Genomic DNA, 9,936 nt, shown 5'->3' with positions numbered 1-9,936 from the left:
TAGTTCCCATATTGAGCCTTTTATATATGGTTAAGGGCATTATACTAATGTTGGCTCCTAGATCGCATAGACCTTTGTCTAATTGACGAATTTTTACTAATGTTGGGAGACATGTTATTTTGGATTATTGCGCTACACTCAGTAGTAAGTGTAACTGTTTCGTTATCCTCGATCTTTTTCTTATTGGATAGGATCTCCTTAAGAAATTTGGCATATGAGGGCATTTGTGTGATGACTTCTGTAAAGGGAATTATAATGTTTAGTTGCTTCAGAAGTTCAACAAATTTCCTAAATTGCCCTGCAGTTTTAGAACTTGCGAGTCTTTGAGGATACAAAATGGGTGGTTTATAAGGTGGTGGAGGCACATAAGGTTTTTCTTTCTCTTCGGCCTCTCGGGTATCATCTTCCATTTCCTTCGGTTCACTTACTTGCTCAGTTGTGGTTTTGTCTGGTTTTTGGTACATGGCAGGGTTTTGGAGTCTTGGATCTACGGGTCTGTCTATTTCTTTTCCACTCCTAAGTATAACGGCATTTGCATGTCCTTTCGGATTAGGTTGCGGCTGTCCAGGAAATGTTCTAGTGGGAGCGGCAGTATATGCTTGTTCTTGAGCCACTTGTGAAATCTGTGTTTCAAGCATTTTGTTTAGGGTGGCTAAGGCGTCAACTTTGCTCGCTAGTTGTTTAAGTTGCTCGCTAGTATGTATGTTTTGGTTCAAGAAGTCTTTGTTTGTCTGAGCTTGGGTAGCTCTGAAGCTTTCAATCATTAATTCTAGGTTTGACTTCCTAGGCATGTTATGAGCATTATTAGCTGGCTTTTGATATCCAGGCGGAACAGCGGGTGCTTGACCAGGTGCATATAGGACGTTGTTATTCTTATACGAAAAGTTAGGATGGTTTTTCCAACCTGGGTTGTAGGTATTCGAATAAGGATTTCATTGTGCGTAATTTCGCTTGATCGGTTGAGACTCCTGCTAATATCTGACATTCTGGTGCAGTGTGTCCATGGGTTCCACATAACTCACAGTTTGGAGTCACGGCAGCCACGGTGGCTGCGGGTGGTATAGTCAAGTTGTCTAACTTTTGAACAATGGCATCTACCTTAGCATGAACATGGTCAAGGCTACTGATTTCGTACATTCCACTTTTTGTTTGGGACTTTTCTACTGGAGTTCTTTCACCTCCCCATTTGAAATGGTTTTGGGCCATGTTTTCAATGAGTTGATAGGCTTCGTTGTATGGCTTGTCCATAAGTGCACCGCCTGCGGCAGCGTCTACTGTCAGTCTTGTGTTATACAGAAGCCCATTGTAAAATGTGTGAATGACCACCCAATCTTCGAGACCGTGATGTAGACATATCCTCATCATGTCTTTGTATATCTCCCATGCGTCGTAGAGAGATTCTACATCTTTTTGTCGAAATCCGTTGATTTGAGCTCTCAGCATAGCAGTTTTGCTCGGCGGAAAATATCGGGATAAGAAAACGTTCTTCAGTTCTTCCCATGTTGTAACTGAGTTGGATGGCAAGGATTGCAACCAAGCCCAAGCTCTGTCTCTTAGTGAGAAAGGAAAGAGGCGTAGTCTTATCGCATCTTGAGATACACCATTCGCCTTCACAGTGTCTGCGTATTGCACAAACTTGGTCAAATGTTCATTAGGGTCGTCTGTAGGATTTCCAGCAAATTGATGTTGTTGGACGACTGATAATAATGAGGGTTTCAGCTCGAAATCATTTCGATTGATAACCGGGGCAGCAATGTTGCTGTGAGGTTCTTGTTGGGACGGGGTGGCGTAGAACTTAAGAGGACGATTATGTGGTTCTACTTCAGCCATGGTTGGTTTTTCGTCTGGTTCAGCAGTAGGAAAGATGATATCGGGAATATCGTACCTCTGTTGGTACTCTAGTATTCAGCGTCTTATATATAAGAAACACTCTAATTCAGCGATTGGCGGTGCTAAGTTATCGCCTTGTGAGCGAGTACTTGGCATACAATCGGGGGAAATAAGGGAAAGGAGATTAGTTTTTATTTTTACCTTAGTCTATACCGTGCAACGAAAGAATCGCACTATTTGACTAAATCAGGTCCCCGGCAACGGCGCCAAAAACTTGATACGTGCGTGACTGTATATAGAATATAGTCTATCGGGTACTTGACTGCAAGTGCACAGTCCAGTCGTTTTAGTTTTAAAAGATATCGAACCCACAGGGACCGATGGTCAAACTAATGCTACTGACGTCACTATGTTTAGCTAAGGGAATGATTTTTAGAAGTTTGGTTGCAGAAAATTAAATCTAAGGGAAGTCGAGTTTTAAGAAAGTATTAATAGGAGGATATCAGTATGCAACGCATTAATCGTCAGGGATTCGATAGGTCATCAGTGTATAATTTAAATACCAAATATCTTTCAGTAGAAAATACTTATTTAAAAGGCTTTATCTCACACTCTCGTGATTGTTGATTCAGACTATACCTTTAAGTCAGAATGTACGCTCTCGCTGTCCCATTTGAAGTTAAAAATACTTTTTGAAAATAGATAAGTTCTAATTGCTTTTAAAGTGCTCTCGCTGTTTTTAAAATCAATGCCTAGTTTTTACTATCCAGTTCGACCCTCACGCTCTCGGGATTGTCGGTTCTCACCTTAGTTAATTTCCCACTCTCGTGGCAAAATCGTATTAAATAGCTTCTCACTCTTGTGACAAAGTTAATTAAATTTAAATTAAAAACCACAGCCGAAAAGATTGTTTGAGATAAGAAGTTTTTCACCGATTATTATTAAATCCCGTCTAATTAAATTGTTACATACCGATACCGGTAGTTTAGTCAGACATGTTAAATAACGCAAACACAGACGAACATAAACAGATTAACAGTGTGACAACCATAATTATAATAATAACAGAGCAATAATAATAATAATTGAATAAAAACTTGGCAATTGGATTAATAGAGTACGCCAAATCTTGAAGTACTTGAGCAGTCCTCCATAGGTCAGTAGGATTCTGCTTCTTCGAAACAATTGCTTAAACTAAATTAAATAAATTGTAGTAGTTCCCCAGTAGGAAACTACTACTTTGGCTAAATGAAAAACGGAAAGGGAAGAGGAAAACGGAAACTCTAAACGGAATGGTAACTGAATTGCGGTAGAGGAAACAGTGTTGCTAAAGGAAAAAATAACACTAAAAGCTGAATTGCTGTAGAAAATAAATTAAAGAGAAAAATTAAGTCGTCCCCTCGTTTCCAATCTCTATCCTTTTTATATCTCCTGGTAGGTCATGGCAGTCGAGAGAAACAAGGATGACTCGGTTGAGTGAGGAATCCATGGGAAAATGGTTCTGTTGCAGGAATTTAGGCACGTTTGCTCGCTTCTGTTGACTGTTTCAAGGCGTTGATTCTGGCCGTGTGACGTTCGTCATGGGCCTGTGACGGTCGTCACAGGCTGGGCGTGTCGGTCGTTACATGCTTTGTGACGGTCATCACATCAACCATTTTTTGTTCTGCTGCTTTCTCACCTGTTTCTTCTTCTTTTTCTTCCTTTTCTGCACTTTGCTCATTTATGCATGGGGATTGAAATACCTGCAAAAATAACTCGAATACTTGCAGAATAATCGAAATATAAACGAAAGTGGTACGATCTTTGAGTGTAAATCAAGGCAAATATACGATGTATTTTCGCGTTATCAGATATCATATGCATTTATCTCATAATGCATCTCATACTCAAAATGCAACTCTATGCAACTCAATCCATATGCATGTGGTACCAACTCAATATTTAGTTCTCTTTAGAACAGAGTCCCATATTTTAAACTCTCGAGCCTCATATTCTAAGCTTCAAGCCCCCTCTCTAAGCTTGGAAAAGCCACTAGTCCCCTCTTCTGAACTAGTGAACATGCCTCTCGACACAACTCAACATGAATGTATGAACATGTTAACAAAATTCAATGCGTTAAGACCTTTCTTCTGATCCTAACATACATACATTGACAAACTCACGTAATCCTCTCTTTGGATGACATCAAACTAAAATCACAAAATGTATATTTTCAATCAACGGTGCAATACAAGTGTGCTAATAATTCATCTCAACTGAATTATATTTCAAACAACACATCAATTTAATCAACTAATTGTGCAAACATAATGATGACAACAGTTAATTATACAATATTCCATAAACAACATCAAAACATAAATAACATACAACAATGTAATCCCCTATTCGAACTACCACCATCATAACAATAATTATGCATATTCATATACAAGCATCACACAACTCAAATATTGATACACAATATACAAGCAAATTTATGCATACAAAACATCATCTTTCGTAAATCACATAACAACACTAAATAGCATTATAGATTTAATTATAACAATTACATATTTTTTCTAAATAAATTATTAACACTTAACAACCCAATGTAATCATGCAATTAATTAATTTTAGTCACGCAAGACACGCCCACCGATATTATGCCTTAAGTAAAATAGTATATTCATGTCATTAAGTGCATATTCAATCTCTTAAGGCATCATCATGAGATAGTACTATACATTAGCTTTCCAACACTTCGAACCGCATCCTAAAGGGAGTCACAGATCTCAAGTTATGATATTTTTTGTTAGGCTTTGCGGAAGTCATTAGGGTTGACGAACGTCACCCATAAGTGTGTTTTTATCCCACAGTCAGTTCGTCGCTAAGTCCCATAATCCGTGGGTAAATACCCAAAATTTACTTTTCTACATTTTCACCATAGAAGCACTTCTTAACCTCAGATTTCGATTCCGTAAAAAGTCTCGATCTCAGAATTCGACGTACTACAATTATCTAATGATTAAAACAACAATTTAACATATATATAATTCTCAATTTTTCGAGAACATATTAATCCCAAAGCTTCAAACCTTCGACAATGGTGGAAAGTATTAACAATTTCAAAACAGTAATCACATACCAAATTATACACGAAAATACACATTAATTCAGCCAATCAACATCATAATATCATATAAACTCAAAATTTCATGAACAACACAATGTCTATTGGAGGTTAATGACTCATCTACCTTACCCCCAATACATAAGCCCTATTGAAAGATATTCTCCTCCTTTACCTTGTTCTCCTAGCAACAATTGTTGATTCTATTATTGGTTCTCCTCTCCTTCTATGCTAGCCTCTTACTCTTCTGTTTTTCCTAACTCTTTCACTTTTCCAATTCACATTCGGTCAAAAATCCTCTAACTCTCTAACTTTCCTTTTATAATAACAAAACTTCTAAATTTTGGATTTACGTTTCTATCTTCACTTACTCACAAAAAATCAACGATGCCTTTCATCTTTTATTTTATATATTTAATTATTCTATTCTTATTATTTTATCTCCAAAAAATAATAAAATTCACTAAAAATGCTACTACTGACATTATTTCATTTAATAATTAAAATACTATTATTTAAATAATAAAATCAAAATATTATTCTAATTAATAAAAATAATTCTAAATTATTATATCTCTCTCTAATTACTCTCCACACACAAGGTCACACACTCCATCACACTTATTTATCTATTCAATTAAAATACTCTTTATTCTAATTATTAAGATTCTAAATAATTTTTATCGACTCCAATAAGTCACAACTTATTCTCTACACATCTATCTATAGAACATACACCTCTACTCTCATATTTATTTAATTATTCACACACATTAATTAAATAAAATACATATAAATCACAAAAAATTCACAAATAACTTAATTAAAATTATTTAATAAAAACTCACATAGCTTTCTATTTACATCATATAAGAAAATTAGTAAATAAGTATCCGAAATATCCGCGGGTATTTCAAAATCCACAAATACCCATCTGGTAGATATCCACACTGGTACGAGACGGGTATGAGTATCATATCCATGGATACCCGTTATCATGCTTAGATATGATTAATATTTATTGATATTACAACAATAATAACTATATTTTAATGCTTACGAGTTCTTAAACTTTATTTATGTATTAATATATTTAAGGTTAAATATAAGACACTTCTGCAATGTTAGTGAATTTTTATTTATCCTCGGTAAAAGAATTTATTTTTATTCCTCATGTAATATGAAGATCTCAGCTTTTGGCCTCTATATGCACTATTGACTGATGTGACGTGTATATCTGTCATTTAATTTAATTTATTATTATTTTTTTAAAAACCCACTTCATCAAATAATAAAAAATTATTTTAAAAATTCCACATGGTATTTAAATTTTTTAAAATTTTTTTTAAATATATATATATATATATATATATATATATATATATATATATATATATATATATATATTTTGCGAGGGAGGTAAATCAAAAGTCACTCATATTACATGGGTTAAAATATAATTTTTATCCCCCTCGTAATACATTTTTTTTAAAATAGATATTTTAAAAAAAATTAATAAAAAATTATTAAAATAAATGCCAAGTGAAATTTTTTAAATTATATTTAATATTTTCTGAATGAATTTTAAAAGAATAATTAAAAAAATTAAATTCAATGACATATATACATGCGACGTCAGCAAATAGAGCAAAAATAAACTATAAAGAGGGAACCTTCATATTACAAGCAAGAATAAAAAAATCTTTTATCAAAATAAATCAAAACCCGTTAATATTACAGGAGTGTCGTATATTTAATCCAAATATTTATATCACAAGACTACTTTTAGTGATAATTTAAATGGAGAACTATATATTAATCTGACCCCAATTGTTTCTTAGAAATGAATATGATCCCTAAGGAGAACTAATCATTTTTAATTGAACAAGTAAATAATTATTTTAATGAAAGTGCAACACATACTTATATTATTAAAAATGCAACATATGCGATCTTTTTCTACAAAAATATTTAAATTATATGATATTCCCAAAAATATTTTAGGGGATATTTATGGAAATTTTTATTCAAATACCCTACATTTTTTTAAATAATCCAGCTTTCAAAAAATTTCCCAATCTACCTTAGTTTATAAAAAAAATACATAAGACATATGCGCCAGACTAATTGGCGCTTACCCTTAAATTTTAAGTGGGACGCCTCAGTGTAATGTGCAATTTTTTATTTATAAATAGAGATGTTGTGTGATTCATTTCTCCACATCTCATTTCACCATATTGCAAACATGTTTAGTGTTCGTCGCCGCTATGGAAAAGTGATTTATTCGAGAGACAAGCTTCTGATGTTGATGCTCTTCTGGAACATCTTTAGTTTCGATCAACTAAAGAGGGAGTTGGTTCGTCGGTTAGATGAAAAAATACCAGAATGAGAAAAAATTAGAAGTATTGAGAAACTCGATAGTATATTTGGTTGGGTGCGAGTAAAAACTGATAAGGATGTTAGGGAAATGATGTTTGGACGAGATGACATCAGTTTGATTGTTGTAATCATTTAGAAATGTTGTTTTAAAATGTTATGGTTAAGTATTTTCATCTGTATTCGATGTTTGCTTTTTGTGTTGTTTATTTTGACTTCTTCTGTTTTAAACGTGCTTATGTTGTAGTGATGTTTGCTATTAACCTTGTGTTAGGGACCAATTAGTACTACCTTTTATATCATTTTATTGGTCCCTTTTACCAAGTTTTGATGTAATTACACGCTTTTATTCTCACTATTTTTTATAAATGCAATTAGGTTCAATTTATTTTGTTTTGAATAGTTATTTCACATATTTGTTAGTTTTGTAGAATTTTTGGGCAAGAGAGCTTTGGAATGCACAATCATAAATTTAAAAAAGTGTTGAATGCAATTGGGAAGCCTAACTTGGAAGAATACCACTTGGAAGATTCTTGGGATGGAGCTTGCAAAGCAAGGAAGCTGAGATAGCTTCAGTTCGCGCCGTGAAGGCTGCGAATCCAGCAAGCTGATTTTGGGCCAAGGGTGCTATTTTTCATGACCAGTTGTTTTTGCCATTTTTGTGTCTGCCTTGGGATAGCTTTTCTGCTTTGGATGAAAATGATCAATTAAGGAAATGTCAACCCCTTTTAGGATAAGAGAACACATTATTCTAAATTATTCATTATTATTCACACATTGAGATATATTCTGTAAGAGAGAAAACAAAGTTTTTCTTCCATTGCATTTTGCTTTCAAAATGATGATGAGGAGCTAAACCCCATTTTGTCAAGATTGGAGGTAGTAGCTATTCTCATTTGTTTATGTATTCCATTTGATATATATATATATATATATATATATATATATATATATATATATATATATGATAAAAGATTGTTGATGTATTGAATACTGTTTTTGGCCTAAGTTGAAAATCAGATTTGAGTAGTTGTTGAAAGAGATTATTTAAGTCTTGACATAAAATAGATTTTCAAGTAGTGAATAAGTTGTAGAGATAAATTTATTCATTACTCTTCTTTGGTATCAATCATTAAAGATTGCTATATTGATAGTTAGGTGGAGAGATCGTCTAAGGATCAATATAGTGATTATCACAATATCATTTAGACATAAATGACATTGAGAGGATACTTGAACATCATCAATAATCTGAAATCTATGTAGTTATCATAAGGAATCATAAGCACTTGGAATAGTGAACTCCAATCTTGCCAAGCTTTTACATTTGATTAAAAGCATTTTATTGTTTTTAGTGACATTTACTCAAAAAGATAACTTTCCAAACAAAACAACTTTGTTACTTTCTAAACTTATAACAATTTGGATTATAGAACGGCGGTAATAACAACCAATCTCTGTGGATACGATATAAAAATATTTGCCGAAGATATACTTTTCAACAAATTGGCGTCGTTGTCGGGGATTGGTGTTCGATATTACAAGCATTGCAATAATTCATTGTTTTAAGTTTTGTTACTTTTATTACTATCCCTCTTTTGTTTCACTTGGTTTGTTAGTTTTGTAGATTCTAGTGCATGCAAGAAAAAGCTACCGAGGAGCAATTTCAATTCGATCCCGAAATTGAAAAAACACTTAGGAAGCTCAATAGCAAAACACGAAGGAGAAGGAAACTAGCCGAAGAGAGGAACCGGAGAGAAGAAGCATCTACTTCCGCACTTGTTCAAATCGAAGAAGTGGTTGTAAAGGCTTGTGAAGGAAACATGGCGGATGACAATCGTATCGAAATTTCCGCTAATAGTCCAAGAAGAAATGCTCAATTTACCCGTGGAGGAAGAAATACGGAGATGAAGATCGGAATCCTCCAACTTCTCTATGCAAATCCATTCACCGGAATGGACCATGAAGATCCGTATACCCATCTCATCAAATTCTATGAGATTGCGGGTTCTACGGGAATTGATGAAACGGGTGAAGAGGCATTATTCAAAAGGATGTTCCCACACTCCTTAGTGGGAAAGGCAAAGGAGTGGTACCTTGACCAAGCACCAAGAGTAATAACGAATTGGAATTTACTAGAAGAAAAGTTCTTAGAACGATATTTCCCTCAATCCCGATTTATGGAAGCCAAAACGGCTATTGCGGTATTCACTCAAGGAAGCAATGAGTCTTTAAATGAGGCTTGCGAAAGATTCAAGTCAATGTTGAGAAAATGCAAGGGTCATGGTTTTAATGAGCTCACTCAAATCCATATTATTCTAAATGGGCTCCAATCAACTCACAAGACACTTTTGGATGCTACCGCGGGTAGTTCTCTTATGTCAAAGAATGTTGAAGAAGCTAGAGTCATTATTGATCGGATGGCACTCAATGATCACCAAGGTCAACATGACCGTAGCCCTTCACAACGTAAACCGGGAGTTCTTGAGTTAAATACCAATGACGCCATTCTTGCTCAGAACAAGCTACTCTCTCAACAAGTGGAGTTGCTTACTCAACAAATGGCCAAGCTTCCACAACAAATGAAGGAAATTCAAGGGTCTCAAGTTCGACAT

At 34.2% G+C, this 9,936-nt stretch overlaps 1 non-coding gene across 1 annotated transcript; it reads left to right on the top strand.

The window, feature by feature from the left end:
• Window positions 1-1,336: 1,336 nt before the first annotated feature.
• Window positions 1,337-1,443, top strand: LOC127133974 (small nucleolar RNA R71). Its single transcript, XR_007807762.1, has one exon. It is a non-coding gene; the product is annotated as a small nucleolar RNA R71 (small nucleolar RNA).
• The last annotated feature ends 8,493 nt before the right edge of the window (window positions 1,444-9,936 follow it).

The sequence above is a fragment of the Lathyrus oleraceus genome, chromosome 3, assembly GCF_024323335.1.
Source record: "Lathyrus oleraceus cultivar Zhongwan6 chromosome 3, CAAS_Psat_ZW6_1.0, whole genome shotgun sequence".
In the NCBI taxonomy this organism is placed as follows: domain Eukaryota; kingdom Viridiplantae; phylum Streptophyta; class Magnoliopsida; order Fabales; family Fabaceae; genus Lathyrus; species Lathyrus oleraceus.
The sequence above is the reverse complement of the archived record's forward strand: the minus strand, read 5'-3'. Positions and strand labels throughout refer to the sequence as shown.